The sequence below is a fragment of the Notechis scutatus genome, chromosome 3 (assembly GCF_049901735.1).
Source record: "Notechis scutatus isolate UNSWTSFEM ecotype Mainland chromosome 3, rNotScu1.2, whole genome shotgun sequence".
NCBI classification, from domain to species: domain Eukaryota; kingdom Metazoa; phylum Chordata; class Lepidosauria; order Squamata; family Elapidae; genus Notechis; species Notechis scutatus.
Genome location: NC_142011.1, coordinates 46,726,920 through 46,748,619, shown reverse-complemented (window position 1 = coordinate 46,748,619; position 21,700 = coordinate 46,726,920).

Sequence of the window (21,700 nt, the reverse complement as noted above, 5' to 3'; positions counted from 1 at the left end):
TCAGCTTTCCTTCTTTAACCAATTTCTCAGTGTTGGTAAGAATAACAGGCTCTCTTGTTCTTTTTCCCTCCTGCTGACAAATGAAGTGGTTAGCAAAAAAGTACAACCATATGTTAGAACTCTGACTCTTAGTAGAATTCAGCAAAAATCAGGATAACGGCAATCTCCCATTGTAGCAATAGCAAGCACTTAGACTTGTATATCACTTCTTAGTGCTTTACAGCCTTCTCTAAGTGTTTTACAGAGGCAGCATATTGCCCCCAACAATCTGGCTCTTTTACTGACCTTGGAAGAATGGAAGGCTGAGTCAACCCTGAGCCACTCAGAATTGAACTCCTAGAGTGAGCAGCGAGTTAGTATGCATTACTGCATTCTAACCACTGTGCCACCACAGCTCATAATCACCATCACATAATTATTTGGAAAAAAATATCTAAAACAGAAAGCCCTCATCTATACATTTTACTGATTAGGCAGTCTGTAGAAAACACCCAAAATACTATCACATTTGTTTCTCTTTTATGCTTATCCAGACATTTTCAACAGAATTTCCATGTTCCTATTCCTGAATTTCTGGACAAGTGCTGTGTCTGAATGTATTTTTCCCTTCTTCATATATAATGCTATGCTCGCACCTTTTTAAACAAATATTTTCCTTCCATGTTATGAGCCATTCATGAGTATCATCCATCACACCACTAATTTCAAGCAATGCCTATCCCATCCTATTTGTTTTCCTGAATTAGGATCTATAGCTCTCCCTACTACTTATTTTTCCTACTTTGTGCATTGGCATAGAAACATTTGAAGTTTTGAGTGACAACTGCCTATAGCCTCTCTGTTGTAGCTTCTTGTTCCATCTGGCCTCCTGCTTACCCCTTTGTGTTCTTTTTTTCCTGGTCCTGATTTATATTCAGTTAAAAGAGAAAAAGGTGCACCTGCCACCAAACTCCTTTTTGCTTTCCCTAATCACTCATTCATCTGAGCATGCTCTCTGAAAACCATGTTCCTTGTATATCCTCTTGAACTGCCTCAGGTAGGCCAGAAAGAGCCATGCTCTACTCATATACAATAGGCAATCAAACAGCACTTAGGAAAACAGCAAAACTCGGGAAAGCCAGCAGTTTGCAGTTAATCAACAATCTCTCTCCCTCCTTGACTTTCCCAATTCCCTTGACGTTTTTGTAATGTGAACTAAAAACGTGCATTAATTATAATTCTTGTGTTATAATCCTTCTTTGTTCTGAACATGCCTGTCATTTTTCCATGAATTATTATAATAGGTTGTTATGTCTCACCTTTCTTCTTTCCAAAAAAGATGAAAGAGAACAAACTCACACAAACACAGGCAGGCAAGCTGACTCGGACTTTACAGAGTTAATCCTTTATACTGATAATGTCCTTGGCATTCCAACACACTCTGCCTGCCAAGTCCGAAAAGATAACAAGAAAAACTACTCACTGAAGATTCCAAAGCAGACCACAAAAAACAGTCACAACGAAACCTGGAAGAGAAGTAAACTTTGTCCCGTACAAAGTTTCCGGAGAAAACACACCCACTTTTATCCCCTGTGGGGTATGTCTCAATGACTCAGCTCACTCTCTGACCCTCCCATGCCTCCTACGTTGCAGCTCACATTTCTTCCTATGACGCTGCCTAGGGTCAAGCCAACATTCGTCCACTTGACTCCCTGTCAGGGGCTGCTCTGATATGCCTTCCTCCTGATTAATCTCAGGCTGTTCCTCTCGGTTGTCTGATGAAACCTGAGGTATTATCAGGGAGGAAGGTATTGCCAGAGAGGAAGGTCCTGGGGAGGAAGTCATTCCCAGTTCCTCCTCCTCATCTTCTCAGTCCTCTTCCTCTAACAGCACAGGCTCGGGAATTGGAGCCACAACATAGGTATACACAAATAAAATATAAAAGATTTACTGTTATCAGGTATGAAAATAATATTGCAATCCCAAAGGTCCTTCACCGAGATCAAGTGACTTTCTTCCTAGCAAAGAATAGAGGATTATAATCAGTCAACACATTGTCTTCTTCATCTTGGAAGCTCTGCATGTCACGGCCTATGCTGCTACCAAGCAAAAGTTTGAATTGCAGTGGATAAGCACAGCAAAAATAAGAAACAATTGCTCTTCATAACACATGGACAGATTCAGCTACAGTCTCAATTAGGAAACAGTGAGTATCAGACTAAGCCAAAAATGCAAGAAAATTCCTGGAAGCTTGGCATTCAGACAAATTAGCCATCAGTAGACAATAGACAAAAAATAAATCATATTTACACGCTATTCAAAAGAGACAAGAAAAAGCAAAGAAAGAAATAAGTGTCAGCTTGGAACAAAAAAGTCCAGAACATGTCCTCTCCAGCAGCCAACACCCAAATAAACAGGAATTAACATTAGCAAATCAATTAAGCAGAAAACAATGTTGTAATCAAGGAACTACCAAGAAGAAAACCTTATTACCAGCAGGGCCAGCTTCTGTATATAAACAGGGAGTGGGGAATCCATATTCACTAGTACTGATGAGTTAATGAACATCTGCAAGCAAACAAGCAAGTTCAGAGAATACTAAGAATGAAAAAGAATACTCTTTCTGGATGATGCTGTCACCTCCCAAATGTTTTAGAAAAGAATATGTAATTTAATTGTTGATTACTATATTTTTCAGGCATAACTGCAGATTTATTCTGTAGTCAAAAAAGAAGAAAATATATATTGAGGAATGTACCCACAGTTCTGTCAGCATGACCATAGGGAACGTTTTTAGAAAGTGCAAGCATTTGGATTCATCAGAATTCAGATTCTAGAAATATGATGGCAGAATATTTAGGAATAAATTCCACCGTTGAGTTACCTACTTCATGTGCAGAAGCAGGCCAACTGCTCTGGGATCCAGCTTTTATTAGCTTTAGCATCTTTTCTTCTTTGTTTGTAGTTAATAAGACTCAACGTTTTCTCCCATCTTTTTGCTGTTTAAGGCTCTTCTGCTAAGGACTAATCAGCACAATCAGCCACCTGAATTGGTTTGGAGGATAATGAAAATGTGTAAGCATTTAATATTAGTATTTAGTACTCTTTAATATTGGTATTTACTACTCTAGAAATTGAGTTTCTCATCAGTGACCTTTATATCATTATTTAAATATTCCTCTCCTTGTCAATGCAGTCCTTTTTCCAGGTTCTTTCTAGCTTATGCCTAGCTAGAAAGATGACCATTTGAGGAAGAACAATGAGCATACAGAAAAAACAATCAGACACCAGAACAGAGCAGTTCAAAGCTTTGTTCAAATGAGTTGTGTATTTCAGGGCCTGATGCAGTGAGAGAAAAAACAAAACAAAACACATGTCTTCAAAGATGTTCTAAAATGTGTCCTTTAAAGAAGACATGAAAACGTTGCACCTGGCATGATGTTTCATGAAATGAAACACTTTGTCCCGATTCTTTCATTTCAAATAAAAGCCCTTCATAGGACTGCAAGTTCCAGGGAAAGAGTTTGTAATAAATCTTGCTGGGTAGAAAAAGCTGGCCTAAACCCCAAAAAGATCACATAGTTGCACCAAAGACAGAAAGTTTATTAAGCAGACCAGAAATTAAGTATTGTCGTATTTCATCAACCTTGGGGCGGTAGGCTGTGAATACCTATAACACCCAGCCTTCGATCAAACAGCACAGAAAGAAAAGGAAAAGATGAATCTGGATTTCAAAAGAAATTGGTTTTAGAATAAAATTGAGGATCAGCAATGATAGGAGAGAAAATTTGTAGCTTAAGGTTGAACTGTGGAATCCTTGTTGCTGTCTGAGCTTGGTTGTTTTCTTGCAGACATTTCATTACTAACCCTGACCATCATCAATTATCTACTATTGACCTCACCCCTTTCCTAAGAGGTCTGTAGGGGGCGTGCATAAGCGCACCAACGTGCCTACCGTCCCTGTCCTATTCTTTCTCTTATTCTTCTTTTATTTTTTCTTATATGTACCCATTTCATGTATTCACAACTATGTATACACTTATACTTATCATCTTGTAAACAATTGGCAAATCAAATAAATAAATAAATAAAAATAAATAAATGTTACCTAGTTTGGTAATGAAACATCTGCAAAAAAAACTGCAAACAATCAACTTCCCAGAGTACCGAGGATCCCATAGTGACAAATTGCCAAACTGGCCCCTGAAGAATACTATCTGACACTTCCATAATCAAGAGTACAGAATTATTAGTGGTAGCAAAGGGTTGTCAATATTCTGATTTTGATAAATGAGGGGAAAGCCTTCCAGATGAGAGAAGCCTCCCTTCATTCATATGGTATTGTAATTGGGGGCTTGCAGATTATGGGTATCTGCTTCTGCAAGAGATGCTGCATCCAGTTTCAAAGCAGTAAATATTGCAGCAGGAAAAGCAACATATTTGTGCCTTGTCCGAAAATGGGCAACCTGTGATATTATCCTGGTTATCACTTTCTGGGGTACTGTCATAGCAACATATTCTCTCTTAGTTTTGTAAAGAAGAACAAGGGCTGCCTTTTCAGGAACAGATGTGAAGAACCACGATGCTTCCTGGTCAGCAAGTGCACATTGATTGTTGACAACATTTTTGCTCATTTATGCATGCGTAACATTCCAGCTTCCAACTTCCCATAAGAATCCCATAAGATAGACTGGCAACGGTAGTAGCTGGAACACTAGTAAGCTCCTTGATACATCAAGCTAAAACCACATACTTTGTCTCTTCACAAATTAGCAGTGAACTACATGGCATGTCAGATTGTTCAAACTAAATGAATCCATCATTATATTTAGAGGCTCCTAAACTTAGGTGAAGTTAGGCTACTTTAAAGAGACAAAAATTTAGGCTACTTTAAAGAGACTTAGGTGAAGTTAGGCTAATTTAAAGAGACAAATTCTGGAGAATCTTTACCTTCATTTAAATGGAAATTCATCTCACCATAGTGAGAGAAGATTGTGAGCAGGTGACATCTGTGCCTGCTTAACAGTGGATGGGCTTTCCCAATTTGTAGGTTTTATCTTTAGCGGTTGGGCTGCCCAGTCTTTCAAACAGTTGCCTTTCCAAAGCAGGATCCTTAACCGTTCTAAGGGCAATTACAGGACAGGATCTCAGATAGATAGAATATTTTGTGTTCTTTGTCTCCTTACTTCACTCTACAGATATGGTTTCTTCACTCTTCCCCAGAACATCGCTGAAAAGTTCCCAAAGCCCAGCAGTATATCAGATACTTCAGAACGAAGCTGGAACTCTGTCCAAAGAACTCACTGGCAGCAAACAAATCACTGCATTTTTGGCAGTGATCAACACAGCAGATGTGAGGATTGCATTGTGCTGGGCTCTTCTAATTCCATCAGAAGCCCTTTGGCTAGCCAATACGGTTGGCACGAAGAAGTATGTTAATTATTCTAGAAGGGATTTGGGGAAGTTATTCTCTGCTTTTCTGCACGGGCAAGATAGCAGTAAAAATAAAAACAAAACAAGAAATAGCTTCAGTTGAATGGGACAGATAAAATACTGCATCAAATGGAATGTCCATGCTAATGAGGCACCACCTCAGATGATCCCAGCAATCTGGGATGCACAAGATATCAAATAAGTATAATGCTTTAAAAAATTGGAATAGAATTCTTATTACTGAATTGGCAACTTTGGGACTAGGCCTGAAACTCAATAGTCATTCATTTGCTAATTATCCAATTGAATGAGATGATTCAGTGGTATAATAAAATATACTTTATTGAGTGTATGTATATATCAATCTCAATACATAATTAATAAGAATTCCCATTTTCCTCTGGTATAAATCTCATGGTGCAGAATAACTACACAGAAGTTGTTTATTACCAGGGCATTCCTTAGACATGGTTTTTATTTATTTATTTATTTGGTTTGTCAATTGCTTACAAGATAATAGGTATAAGTAAAAACACAGTTATGAATACATGGATACATATAAGAAAAATAAAAGAAATAAAAGAAACAATAGGACAGGGATGGTAGGCACATTGGTGCGCTTATGCATGCCCTCTACAGACCTCTTAGGAAAGGGTTGAGGTCAATAGTAGACAGTCTAAGACTCGAAGGTTAAAGTTTTTGGGTTTGGGGAAGAAACCACAGAGTCAGGTAGAGTATTCCAGACATTGACCACTCTGTTGCTGAAGTTGTATTTCCTAAAATCAAGTTTGGTGTGATGAACCTTGAGTTTGTATCTATTGTTTGCTCTTGTATAGTTATGGTTGAAGCTGAAGTATTCATTGACAAGTAGGACATTGCAATGTATGATTTTATATACTATACTTAGATCGGACCGAAGGAGGTGTAGTTCTAGTTTTCTAGGTCTAGAATTTCGAGTCTGGTGGCATAAGGTATTCTGCAATGAGTAGAGGAGTGGAGAACTCTTCTTGTGAAATATTTCTGGACTTTCTCAACTGTGTTAATATCAGATACGTAATGTGGGTTCCAGACTGATGAGCTGTATTCAAGTATTGGTCTAGCAAATGTTTTGTATGCTCTAGTTATTTGTGCAATATTACCAGAGAAAAAGCTAGGTAAAATTAGGTTAACAACTCTTAATGCCTTTTTGGCTATGTAGTTACAGTGGGCTCTAGCAGTTAGATCATTTGAGATGAGTACTCCAAGATCCTTGACAGAGTTTAGATCATCAACAAGGTCTTGACTATTCAGCTTGTATTTTATTTTCTGATTTATTTATTTTTGCCAATATGTAGGACAGAGCATTTATTTGTTGAGATTTGAAGTTGCCATTTGTTTGACCATTCTGATACATAGTCAAGGTCTTTTTGAAGGGTAGCAAAAGACCCTGTGGTGTTGAATAGTTTTACATCATCAGCGAAGAGAACGCAGTTGCTCTTGATATGATCACAGAGGTCATTTATGTAGAGTATGAAGAGAGTTGGTCCTAGAACACTGCCTTGGGGGACATCACTGTTGACAGGTACAGAATTTGATAGGACGCTTCCAATTTCGACCATTTGTTGTCTGTTTGACAGGAATGCTTTCATCCAGTTATGCAGGTGTCCAGAGATACTGTAAGATTTTAGTTTTAGGAGTAGTTAGGAGTAGTTTGTCATGTACCACTGAAACCAAATTGTTTATTAGAGAGTAGGTTGTTTGTCTCTAAGTGGGGGATGATGGATTGGTTAATAATTGATTCCATGACTTTACAGGTGATGCAGCATAAAGAGATTGGTCTGTAATTTTCAACTAAGCTGGGGTCTCCCTTTTTGAAGATGGGGATGACCGTGGCTTGTGACCATAGTTTTGGCAAGGAGCTGGTCCTGAAAGATTTTTCAAAGATTATGCTTAGAGGTTCGGCTATGGCAGTGGATAGCTTTTTTAAGAAGTAGGCACATATTCCGTCTGGTCCAATAGATAGAGATGGTTTTAGATTGCGTAGTGCTTTTTCAACATTGTTTTCTGTAAAATTGATATGTATTAGATCATTGTAGTTCTCTGTGGTTCAACTAGGAAATACTGGGCATGATCCATTGCTATTTACAAATACTGAGCCAAAGAATGTGTTAAAGAGGTGTTGTAATTGCAGTCTGGACCTTGAGTCTTTTAGTTTGTTGTTTACAAAATTGTAGAAAGCGCAGGTGGAATTGGTGCATAGAAGGTTTTCCTCTTGTTTAATGTGATAATTGGTGCATTCAGTCTTTATCTGGTGGCATAATTTTTTGTATCGGCTTTTGAAGTTGGCAACGTCACCAGATTTGTTTTTCCACCAAAATGTTTTCTTTTCGGATTGAAGCTTTCTTATTGTTATGAGTAATTTGTTTTTTCTGCTTTTGGGAGTTGTTAATGGTACATATAGTTTGATGACTCTTTTAACTTCAAGTAAAAATATGTTGTAATGGTCTTCTACAGTATTGCATCCAGAGAATAGAAATTGTCAATCAAGGGATGAGAGATCGTTGTTTATAAGATCATAGTTGCCTTTTTTGAAATTATAATTGGGGATTCCGTCATTGTGATGATTTTTGCGTATGATGAGACAAAAGTCAGTCATGTTGTGGTCACTGTTAGAAAAAGGTTCTTTAATTTGTATTCCGTAAATGGAATTCAAACTATTGCAGAAGAGGAGATCGAGGCAGTTGTTAAGTCTAGTGTTGTTGGTTACTAGTTATTCTAGTCCCGGATTTGTTACTGCATTGTAGAAGGTTGCATGTGTGAGTTCAGTTGTACATTCGTTAAGGGTCCCATTAATATGAGGTAGATTGAAGTCACCAAGAAAGATAAAAGTGTGTGGGCAGGATGCTGCCCATGTTAGTAGTGTATTTAGCTTGTTTACATGTTTGATGTCATAATCAGGGGCTCTGTAACATAGTAAGAACCGAAATTTGATATTTAAGGACAGTTCACAGACGATGGTCTCAGGAAGAGCAAGCTGCTGGGTAACTTGGATGTTTTTTAGATGTAGGGACTTTTTATAGAAGATAGCAACACCACCTCCTCTACGGATTTCACGATCTGATCAATAAACATGATAGTCTCTTACTGTGGTAATGGAATCAGGGAGAGATGCATTGAGCCATGTTTCACAGACAAATATAATGTTGAATTTAGCTGTATTTAGTAAGAGGAGAAATTCAGGTATTTTATTTACAAGGCTTCTTGCATTGAGTAGCTTGCATTTAAGGCCAGTTGTGGTTGGAATAGAGATAGTTAGGGGCGTGCATGCCTAGTTTTGAATGATGCTGGATTGGATGGGGTGGGGTTGGATGCGGAGTTGTGGGTTGTGTGACTTTCTTTTGATGCAATCAGCTCTGTAGTCAATGTAGTAGGTCCTTTTCTCCATTGTCTAGATGTTTTTTGAGTTCTGCGCAGAGTTTACGGGAGCGGATTCTTTGCAGTATGGATAAGTCTGGTCTTGAGCAACGTTTTTTATGGATGGGATTGGATTTTGCAATGGAGTTTATTGTATGAATGCATATACGTTTGCTGGACTCATTTTTGCATACAACTCTACAAAATCTTGGGGTCACAGAGCCATGGCCATCTCTGGTTATTTCAATGATATCTTCAGGAGAGATGTTTGTTGTATTTGAGTTGCTTATGATATCGCGAACTTTGGTGATGTCATCTGATTTGTTGGTGTCTTCGAGACCAAATAAGATGGCATTTGCACATTTCTGTTCACGTTCCATGATGTCTCTGATGAGTAAAGGGATATTATTTGTGGAATTATTTGATGGGATAGTAATTGTTTGTGGCTGTGGTTTGGTGGTTGTTTTTGGTTGCAGTTGTGACTGTGGTTGAGGTAGTGGTTGTGGTAGTAGTGGGATTTGATTTTGAGCTGATAGGTAATCACTTATCTGTGCTGTATTTTTTTTCAAGAGAGATTAGGCTTGTTTGTATTGTTGTTTCAAAACATGTTACTAAGCGTTCTTCTATTGAGTGAATGAGTGATTCTATGCTTTCAACTCTGTCAGGCAGGGTACTCAGTTTGTTTAGCTTAGGAAAACATGATGGACATAGACAAAATAATGTATCTGAATTTTAAACGATATCAGCTAGGCTTTTGTTTGTGTTTAAGTAGGCAGGGTGGGCTTGATTGTCACATAGGCGGCACCTGATGTTAATTTCGCTTTCATTGATGGTTTCAAGACATCTGAAACATGTGCAGGAGTCTGGGAGGTCATTGTTAGAGATATTTTTCTTTTGTTTTGGTTTGGAGTTTTTGGCTGGCATGGTCAATGGCAATAGTACATTAAACAATTACAATAGCTAGTTAATGTGATAGGAAGATAGTTAATGAATGTTGGTAATTAATAAATGTTAACTGATATGTTCAAGAACAAATCAAAAGATTCTAATTCAATAAACTGCATCTCTGATTTGGTGTTTGTTTAGAACTAAACAAGCAATGTACAAACTGCATAATGCTATAGATCTTAAAGCTAGAAAGTAAGCATCTCATAATGCAGTTAGAACCAAATCTATTCTTTCAGATCCTTCTCCTCTTATACTGACTTGTTCCAAGGAGCTACATAAATGTAAATATCATAGAAGCCACCCCCTCCAAGATGTGTGGACTTTTCTGCTTATCTTTCCTTCACAGCTTTGTTCCCCTTCACTTGTTGAAGAAGTGTATGAGCAGGAACAGATGTTCTTTAAATACCACAAAGATGCCAAAACTAAGAACAGAAACCAAGCAATTTTCCTGCCTCTTCATCAAAAAGTTACAAGGTAAACCTGCCAAACTTTTATTCCACATTGATGAAACAATCCAGGATTGGCAAGCCAAAGAAGGGAAATGGGAAATGAATTTATTATAAAAGAACAATTGAAAAACCCTCACAAAGAAAAATGCAAGAATGCAGCTGACTGCTTAAAGTCCCAGATTTGAGAGATGTGCCCTCCACTGTAATATATTGGACTTGCAGTTACAGCCTTCTTTTTCAAGACTTGTCAAACTCTCACAAAAAGCATTTCAGAAACCCTTTAAGTTACTACTGCCTTGGGGGGGGGAAAAGAAAAAGAAAAGTTTGCTTTTACCGTACAGATGAGGCAAAGCCTAAGGCAAAGATATGTTTGATCTCTTGAAATATGAGAGAATTAAAAGTCTTTTTAAGTAAGCTATACTGCACCCCAGTGTGAAAGGTAAATGACTTTTTTTTTAGAGAAAGAAAGCGTATTTGTGAACTAAGAGCTATTTTTATAGCCGTTCTCTCTCTCTCTTTTTTATTCTAGACTGTACTTCAAAACATAAGAAAACATCCAACTATGATACATCCATACTCATCCCAATAATAGTAATCATGCTAATATTCATACTTATCACACGAATTTTGACAGTTTTAATTATTTTTTTAAAAAAACCATTTCTGTAGCTGACATTGTTCCACTATTGTATATAATATAAATAAGCTCTGCTAATTCTACACTACTTCACAGAGTTTATTCATTTTAGAGATTTGCCGAGTCTCATAATTTTTGGCTCAGAATATAAACTGTGGCAACTCATGATCCAGAAAACATACCCTGATCTAGCCTAACTGAACCTTGAGAATCGGGAGAAGAAGGGCAGTTTAGTATGAAAGGGGGGGAAATGACTGTAGCAGCAATGGGAGGGAGTGTTGCATGCTGTCAGCTAGAACAGGGATTCCCAAACTTGCCAATTTTAATACTTGTGGACTTCAACTTCCAGAATTGCTCAGCCAACCGGCTGAGGAATTCTGGGAATTGAAGTCCACAAATCTTAAAGTTGCCAAGTTTGGAGACCTCTGAGCTAGAACACAGGACAACTCTACTACAATATGAAATAATATCACCACAGAACCATCATTTCTCACTAGGATTCAAAAGAGTTTTCTGCCTCCATACTCAAATAAAACTATGTTTGATCCGAGTAAGAAAAGAAAAGGAAGATGAAAAGAAATATTTCTGCTTCAACTAGTTGCTAACAGCAACCCTCCATGGGAAAAAGTGATGAGGTTACCCATTGAACAATAATTAAATGTAGACATAATGGGGGTGTGGCAGAGATGGTTTTCAGCAGGTTCTGACCAATTCTGGAGAACCGGTAGCGGAAATTTTGAGTAGTTCAGAGAACCGGCAAATAGCACCTCTGACTGGAGAGGTGCCACACCCACCTGCCACACCCACCAAGCCACACCCACAGAACTGGTAGTAAAAAAATTTGAATCCCACTACTGGGGTGTGGGGACTTTGACCTAATTATTTTCCACTGTTTGCTGTGGTTGTCAATTTAGAATTAGCCAAAGAAAGAAGCTAGCCGATTGGCATCCCTGACACTCTTCTGATATGAGAATGGATTATATTTCATCCTGGCAAGTTCATTATTCATTTGATATTAAAACAGGCAGACATGACTGTCAATCCTCTGAATTCTTCACCAAATGGTAGAGATTGTCAATGTTTTATTATCATAGACTGTATTTTAAGGAAATATTTTCTATAACTATTCACAGTGTGTTAGATTTCTTTTTTTTCCTGCTATTCAGTTGTGTCCAATTCTTGGAAACTGCCTGGACAATTTCCTACAGTTTTCTTGGCAAGGTTTTTCAGAAGTGTTTTTGCCATTGCCTCCTTTCTAAAGCAAAAGAGAGTGTCAACTCATAAAATATTTCTGTGGTCTTTTTAGAGTTGCCAACAGGAAGGGAGGGGGAGCAGTGCGGCAGCTTGGAAACTGAAAGTGCATTCCATAAATAGTTTTCAAAGATAGCAACTAGGTGACTGAAGTTTCTGTCATGCAAAATTCTAACTGAAGAACATAATTGATGACTCTTGGCTATGGATGTGTTCCATTGGAAAATATGAATTATGATACACCCAGGGGATGGGAGGAAAACCAGGGTCAAGGGTGACAATGAATTATGTGTCTCAGAGTCAGCTACACCCAGACAGTGCCAGACATTTTAACTCCCAATAAATCCTTTTGAAGTTTTGGAAGTTTGGCTCAAGACTCATGATTTAATTGGGGTATCTGTCGGAATCTTGACAGAGAGTGACTGGCCCAAAATTACCCAGTTGGCTTCTGCCTAGCATGGGACTAGAACTCATGGTCCCCCAATTTCTAGCCCGATACCTCATCTGCTACACCATACTGGCTCTCCTGTTAGATATACCCTAGGGCAATTGTTTGTTTGTTATGCCAATGGTATTGAATATGCTTTTCCTAACTGGATATTGTGTTTTATTCTGTTTTTATCCTTGCTGTGGAATTTATTTACACACACATAACCATATGCCACAAGAATGCTTACGTGGGTGATCTGTTCCCTAGAGTCTCATGATTTTAGCACCATAGTACAATGAAATAGATGCTATGAATGAATACATTAATGCAAAACCCAAATATTTTCCCACAGTGAAGTGATATGCCCATGCAAATCTTCTCTTTAAAAAAAAGCCTGCTATATTAATGCACTCATCAAACTGACAACTTCAGCCCTCACATGAGTTATTCTCCATCATAATTTAAGAGCTATTTTTCATTATAATGAATTCACTACAGTAATCCTCTTATATATTCTACACACACTACTAATAGGTGACCAATAAGCTATATGGTTGTTACAAAAGGTACTACTATATAATATAATTGCCAAACTATTGACTTCTTAATAGTTTAGAACTACAGTTCCTCTTGCTAGCCTGATGTTGCAAGTGGATAATAAGCATTTATCTGCTTTCAGCTGCTTAGTACTTTTTTAAAAAATTAGGAACTTCTTCAAGATGGGATTCTACCACACTATACATACTGTAGGTGGAAAGTCAAAAGGTTAAGTTGTCCTTTAGTATAGCTTTCTGCTGACATCATGTTTCTTCTACTTGGTCACATCTCTGTTAAGGTAGGGAAATAGACCTATTCAACCTGCAGCTACAGTTTATTTGTTTTGAATATATCTCTATGTTTTGTTTGTTTGTTTGTTATTTCTGATTTCTATTGCTGCAGAGAATGTGGCTATTGTGGGAAGGATTTTTTTAAAAAACTATTTTGTTCATTCTGGGTGGTTGAGGAGTTAAAAGAAAATAGATTCTTTAAATGTATTTTCTCTGTTTAAATGTCCAAAACTGTATCATACTGCTTCTTATATTGTCAGTAAAGATAGAGGAAACTGTCATTCTTATTTTGTTATGGAAAGCAACAAATAAATGAAGGAATGTTTTGCTAAGGGGAAAAATTCCTAGTCGTTGGCTCAGTACCTTAGCATGGTTCTGAAATATGTACAAAAGTAATATAGTTATATACAGTAAATCTTTCCTTTAAATGTCTTCTGTTTAACAGACATTGAATTAATGTTTAAATATTTCCTCTGTCCAGTCATGCCTGACTCAGGCAGGCAGTGTTCATCTCCAATTCTTAGCCAAGGGATCCTGCTTTGTTCCAGAGATGCTTCTGTCATCATGTAGCCAGCATGAAAGTATGGAATGCAGTAACCTTCCCACCAAAGCAGTACTTATTTTATCTACTTGCATTTCCATGTTTTCGAACTGCTAGATTGGCAGGAGCTGAGGCGAGTAACTCATCCTGTCACATGGCACTTAGGTCTCAAACCCAGGCTATTGGCTTTCAAGACGACAAGCTTAGCATCTTTAATCGCGGAGCCATCATGCCACGCTAGACTCTGAATCCAGCAGTCAAAATGTTAATGTAAATAACACCTCAAAATATCAGAACTGTTATTTAAGGAAGCAGATTGAACAATGATCCAAAAACATACAAAATCTTCTGTGCCTTCATGTTTGAATTCCACTTAAGTGAGGGAAAGCATTTAGAAGATCAAGCAGGTAAATGGATGTTACACTGAGTGGCAGTTGGTGTTATTGTGGGATGATGAGGGGGAAATTATCAGATAGGTGGATATATGCAGCAGTGGGGTTTATTCCTTTTAATACCCTAGTTCCTGATCCAACAATGTTTCTTGCTGACAGGAAATAGGAGAGGAAAAAAGTCCCTAAAGCTTTCTTTAAGAATAGCAAACCAAAGTGGTCTGTCCTCATAAGAGCCATCATTTATTTCTGGAAAAGGAGAGAAAATACTTCAGGTTTAATAAATATTTGGATTTATTGGACCTCAGTTCCTCAAATGATGTGCTAAATTGAAGTTATAATGCCTTTGAATGTATGTCAGGTTTCTTTATTTGTTATACAGAAGCCCTCTCACATATAGACAAGAATAGATAATGAGAAAGACATTTCCAAGGAGACTTCCAATCTATTTTAAGCTCCGGCACTTATACACACTTATACATTAACCCTGGGTTTTGGTAGTTTGTACCTTAGTATAGAAGGGAGGAAGAATTATTCTAGGTTTTCAATGGGAATGTCCTCTCCTTTGATGGAAAAAGGGGAAGTGAGAGAATGTGCCTCCAGATCTCTGGGTACAAAAACTTATTGCTGCCTGCCAACATTTGCTCCTATGTCACACATAAATAAGAGAGGACAACCCGTTCACATTTTATAGGCTTTCCATCTTTCACTCTCTCCATCTATTTTCCCCTTCTCTCAGATGCATGTATTTTCCTTCAGAGTCTGTGCTTTGCAATACAGCACTAATTAACTTAGCAAATTAGCTCAAGCTTTTACTCCTTGACAATAAATATCTTGGGCAACATGAACACAGGGTATTATTAATGAAATGGACATTGATTGCTTCCCTTAGCAAAAGGAAGCCTTAAGGGCTATCACAAGGACCTTAGGAATTAGATTTTTTCCATGATTTATGCAGCTTAATATAAGACAAGAGATTATGGTCTCTATTGGTAGATGCTTGCATCTATCATTAAGGGTTTCAGTCTCCAAATTGATTAGCAGCAACACCAACACAATCTTCCTTCCATTCTCACTTGTGCAACTGAAATGAAATTCACTATTGGTAGAAGGGATGTAAGCTGTTTACATTTCTCGTTGTCAAATCCTGTTCCTAAGTTCAGAATTATTTATTTCTAAACATGAGCCATTTGCCTCTGAGCCTAGTGCGTGGTTTTCAGTATTCAAGTGATAAAGTTGTCCCTGAAAACCAGAAATCTGTCCACCTCAACCTGATGTATTGCCATCTCTATCTCTTAGAGAAATAAGCCTCAGGAAAGCAACTACAGACAGGAAAGGCATCAAGGTTCACAGTATCCAGGGCCTCATGCACATACCCCTTAAGAATTATGTAAAAAGGAACATTTGGGTGGAAAATGCCTTTCTCAATTCACCATGATATACCAGTAAAAAAAAAAAAGCAGAATATTGTGCAAAGCAGCAGCCAAGTCATCTTACAAGGGAGGACATGAAATCAAGAAATATGCTTAACTTGCTTATAATCTTACAAAAAAAACCCTCTATAGATCAGTAGGAGAAGATTAGTTTCGCATGGAAAAGCTTTTATAATCTTCCCTAACATCTCTACTTAGAATTGGGAGAGAAAATCTCAATCTTGGAGAGCTGGAGGCATATGCAACTGTGATAATAACTGTATGCAATTAATGTAATTTTTCTAACATTTAAATATAAATGATAGTAAATTGGTTTCAGGTCTTCCCACTTTTGGATCTGGCTGTGCTTGCTTTATCGTGCACATGACAATCAAAGTGATCCATGGCCCAATAAAAATTATGCATTTCCCCTTGGAAGATGAGTGTCCATGGAGGGAAAAATGATAGCTCGGCACACAAATGCCATGTCTACAATAGATAATCATAATGCATGATGTTATTATGGCATGTCCTTGATAATGTCATTGCATACCTGTTGCATTTTTCTTTTTCTTTTGAATGAAAGCAACAAGAACATATAATAAATAGGTTGCAATTTGGATACCATCACAGTTAATTGTAGGCACTGCTTTTCTCTTTTGGAACTGAAGGTTGTACAAGGAGGAGAAAATTAACAGTAGAACAGAAATAAAGAGAATTTTTCTTTTTTAACTGAATAATGAATGATATGCTCTTTCATTTATTATTTCCTGTTTCTGTACACACACTTTCATCAATCCTAACTTATCTAGTAACTAATTAGAGCTTATTTCTAGATCCTAATTTTATTGCAGCTCCTAGGCACAGATCCTTTTCTATTTAACTTGATTCTGTTCTACTACATTCTGTGATAATTCTGAGTTCTCCACTTTATATGCCAATTCTGTTCTTTGTCTTTATATTCCAAGTTGATCTTAATAACTTCATTTTACACTTCTATATTTGATGCTGAATTCTTATTTTTCTTTACTGAAACTAACTCTATTCAAATCTGGTTATCATCTCTACTATATCCAAAGCTTAGGCTCTTATTCTACCATTCATTCATCTTTATTTTATCCTTATCCACTTATTGTATTATGGATAGTATCAAGGTCTTGGACTGGTAACATGACCTTCTGGTATACCTCACTCTCTATGTCTCTGGCACTATTTCTCTTTTCTGGCACTGGCTTCTGGTGCTTCTCTCTGATGCTCTGTCATCCAGCTGGACGTTGCCCACAAACCTTTTCTGTGCTTCTTGGCACTCATGATATGGTGAAACAAAAAAAGTCATTTCTTTCCTACCATTTCATCTTCCATCCTTGCCCCTTTTCCAATTCAGCCCAACAACACCAAGCTTCCTTCTCCCCATGACTTGTCTTCCACAGTTCCAGATACTCCTGATGATCTCTTCTTGGAGCCACCACCTTGTCTTTAGCAAACCCTCAGTCTCCTCACTGCCAAGTGGTCACCAGTAAAGTATCTTCCCTTCAACTTCCTTAAGCAATATTCTTGCTAGTACTTGGGAATGCATTTCTAGGAACAGAATTTGGGCTACTCACAAGGTTACTCTGGGCTGCTTATGAGGTTTCCCTATACCCCACCACATACACAACAAAATTGCCAGAGCAAGCCAACTCCACACTCATTCCAACTGAAGTTACTTGCCTAATGAAAGGTCTGGAAGCAAACAACCAAGCTCAGAGACCATCAAGAACTCTTCAGTTCAGCCCTCAGCTTTATATATTGTCTTTTATTGGAATTATTGTTGTAGTTACTATTGACTTAGATAACTTTACACAAAGAACAGAGACATTTTAGCAGACAGTGATCTTTCATTTTGCATATTTCAGTAAAGAGATTCTCACTTGTATCAGCAAGTTTCTGAATATGTAACAGATCAGGTAGGTATTGAGACATCTCACCCAATCCTCATCAAACAGGCTGACTGTGTCTTTCAGTACAGATAGGAGTGTACATGTAAATTTAAAATATTTATATTCATGTTCTTAAAACAATGAGGAAAATACAAAAACATTAACAAAATCAACAGTTTAACTCTTATTAATTAGAGACTAAATATAAAAGCTTAAATAAATCCAGGAGCTGATAATAGTAAATTGAACTCTCCTTTCAGTCCTGCATGATTACTCCTGTGAACTATACATAGGCACACAGACAAAAATGTTCTTGATAATAATACAGAAGTGTTTTGCCATTTTCTTTTTCTAGATTTTTTTTTACATCCCTGCATGGAGCCATAGCCTAGGCAATTTTTGGTTGCCTTCTATCAAAGTAATAACCAGATCTCGCCTTGCCGAGGTCTTCCAAATCAGTGAAAGATCAAGTCTGGTTGACATGATAGCAGTGTTCCAATATCTAGCAGATTGCCACAGAGAAGAAGTCAATCTATTCTCCAAAGCACCTGGAAGCAGAACAAGACTCAATGGAGAGAAACTAATCAAGGAGAGAACCAACCTAGAACTAAGGAGAAAATTCCTGACAATTAGAACAATCAGTGGAACAATTGATGCTATCTCCTTGCTGGGTCAATGGCTTCAATCAAATCCTTGTTTTAAGAATACTCCCAACCAAGACCAACTGGTTGCTGTGCCTTACCAGTTGCATAAAAGTAGAATTCAATCAGAATTATGTCCATTTTGTTTAAAAATTGCACATGAAATCTCCATAGTAATCATTACCACTTATGGATGGACTTTTTTTGCAATACTGTATACCAACATGAGTTTACAATGCCAATAAATTTACCAAAAATACAATAGGAATACAGGACAGGTTAAATATTTGGTGTGGAATATAGTAGTTTTATCATAAAATCCCTTGGAGAAGAATTGAAATTTAGACTTAGTGGTTTTATTCACTACAATAGCCTTTTCACTAGCATATTTTGCAAGACAAAAAGCTGCTCTTGAAGTCATCTTATACTTCCAAAAATGGAATAAATGTAATTATTAGAAGCAATAATCAGTTGCCACATACATGATGCAAAATCACCCCATCAACTTTCTATGTGCTTTTATAAGCACCATTTATTAGTAAATACATCACTCCTTCAATATTTTAGAAGAAATGGTTTGCCTTCTATTTTTTTCCCTAGGCCATAGACCATACTGAAATTTATTTCTTCAGGTAAATATAGATTCTGAGCCAGATGCTTCTTATATATAAACTTTATGGCCTCAAAGAGATGGCCATTTCTTTTCCATTTAGAGGTGGGATTGGATACAGTATACTGAATTCAAAAGCCGGAATCTGTCTTTCTGCAGAACTAAAACAGTGTGGGGTTGACCTTTTACTCTGAGTTTTCCCCTAGAGTATAAAGGAATGATTAAATTATATTTGATTTATGGATGATCCGGTGCTTTGTCCAGACTGAAAGATGTGCATAATAAAAAGACCCCTAGTGATGTGCATAATAGAAAAATGGAATTCATTGAAGCAAATTAATGGGACCAGCTTTCCCTGGCCTTTTACCCCTCAAATGAATTCAGGCATTAGTTATACAATCTGGGGATTATGAACTGGAGCACAATTTTGGAAATGTTTATGGTGGTTTAAACTGATACACCTTCTTTCCTCCAGACGTTTCAGGAATGTTACCTCCCCTAATATAAAACTGGGCTATATTATGAAATGGAGCTTCCCTTAGCATCAGTTCTGTCAGGTTTTAACACTGCAGATTGTTCAAGAGGCTTAGGCATTTCCGAAGTCCAAAATTGAAGTTGTAACGAACAACCAATCAATGTAATGTATTAAATCAGTGGTTCTTAAACTGTGGGTAATTACCTCCAAGGTGGTAATTTGGGCATATCCTGGGGGTAATGAAGCAATTTGTAATTACTTGTTTGCGAGTCAAGGATCTAGTTTGAGGCTGCTGCTAAGACATTTGTGTAAAACAAGAGAGTTTGGTTTTTTTTGTCGGGGTAATGACATTATTCAAGACCAGTAAAGGAGTAAATTGGGTCAATCGGTTTAAGAACCACTGTGTTAAATAATTGAGATTAGTGATATATGCAACAATGCAGTTGGGGGGAAGGCATTTAGAACATTTATTAATTGTATTTCTACCACAGTCAGGACCTACTGTTGGCTAGTTGACACTAGCATTCAAGACAATGAGAAACACTTAATAGGCTATGAGACCTTCAAAGATGGCTCCATTCCATTAGAGAAAGACAATGAACTCCAGAGAATATTGAAATTCAATGAAAGGTGAAGCAGCAGTTCAGAGAGTGGCAGGGAGGGGAAAAGTGAGGGTGGATGGGTCAAGAAATTGTTCACTTTACATAATGTTCAGCCCTAGAAAGAGAAGGCAGAAAGAGAAAAATAGTGACCGCTGCCGCAGTAAAGAAAGCTGCTGGGGCTACTTGCCATAGCCATGAAGGAAAGACACAAACAGGATTCATACATACACATATTGCTGGGGTGGAGGGAATCTTTGGCACAAATATTTTCATTGGGAATGGAGAATAAAATAGAAGCAGGTTTTTTTAGAGAAGGAAAGACAGGGATGGGATATTCTGGACCCAGCTGATCAGGTCAAATCAGCAGGCTGCTCCATTCTGTGAAACCAAATTCAGCAGGACTGCCTCACAGACCAAGAGCATCTACACTGCTTTTAAAGTTCAGTAAGGAGCATAATGGAGGGGTTATATAACTCCAAGCCCAATTTAATGGAAGATCCCGATAGGCTTTTGCCTCCTTGATGATCATACTGTCTACACTCAAGTCCAGTCCATGGAAGGGAAAGACCTGGCTTCAAAGAGGTTTCTCTCTGAGATGCTCAAAAGGCAGACAAGTGAAAGCAGGTCGTTCTGCCTTTCTCTGCAGTTCCCCAGAGTGGCTTCAGCTATTGAAGGCTAGAAAGAAGACTTCAAAGTGAATTCTCCTTTTATAGGAGATTTTTTTTTTGCCCTGAGGCAAAATACTGCTAATTCAAGTAGGTCTGCCTGGGAAAACGAGGAACAAAAGAGATGGTCAAAACGAACAAAAGAGTCAGAAAAAGACAAAAAGCAGAAAAAGGTCAGGCCATGCAACTGAGTTGCATTAATGGCTTTCCTTTCCCATCCTGAACACAAGCCTTATGAAAAGGTTGATGGCCTTTTTGATTAATGAAAGAGGTTCTAAGCAAGAGCCAAGCAGTCACTGAAAAATGCATGCTTTTTGCTCTAGATGCTAAAGTTCATGGCTCTGGCAATGTTGCCAATCCAGATATCCTTTATTACATCTGCCGTTATTTTATCAAGACCCAGTAATGGAAAAAGAAGAGTTGCCCAATGTCAGTTTGGAAATGTTGTCTTTGCATCATTCTAATATAATTGGTATTTCCTACTGCTACCAGAATTGCTATACACAGGAACTAATAGAGTGATTGATGCACCCTGTTTTTCTTGAAACTGTGGTCATTTTCATAACTAGACATGCTTGCCACACTCTTTCTAGTCTATGAGGGTAGTAGTTTTACTACAGAAGGGATCTATTTCCTACAGTTAGCATATTTGCCAGTTGGCTTCACCAACAGTGAACACATCAACAGTGCAAATATTGTAAATTAAAGTGTAAATATTAAACCAAATTAGGGGTGCAATTTTGGAGGGGGGTATTTTCTGCTAAGTAGAGGTCATCTTGATTTTTACAGCTCATCTGATAGCCCTGATTCACCACTTTTCTCCTTAAGGCAGCTTCCTTGATGGAAGTCATAATTCTCAGAGATAAGTCACCAAGTCATGGGACTTATTTCTGAGAATTGTGACTTCCATCAAGGAAGTCATAATTTGGTCACAAAGCCCATCATTATGGGGTATTGCAAGATTGAACAATTCATTAAAAAAAACCTTTGTAAACGGGAGAAACTTAAATAAAGAGCTTATAATGAAAATGAAAAAAAATGACAGAAAAGGTTATCTTATCTTTTAAAGACTTGAGAGAAGAAATATCACCCATTCTTT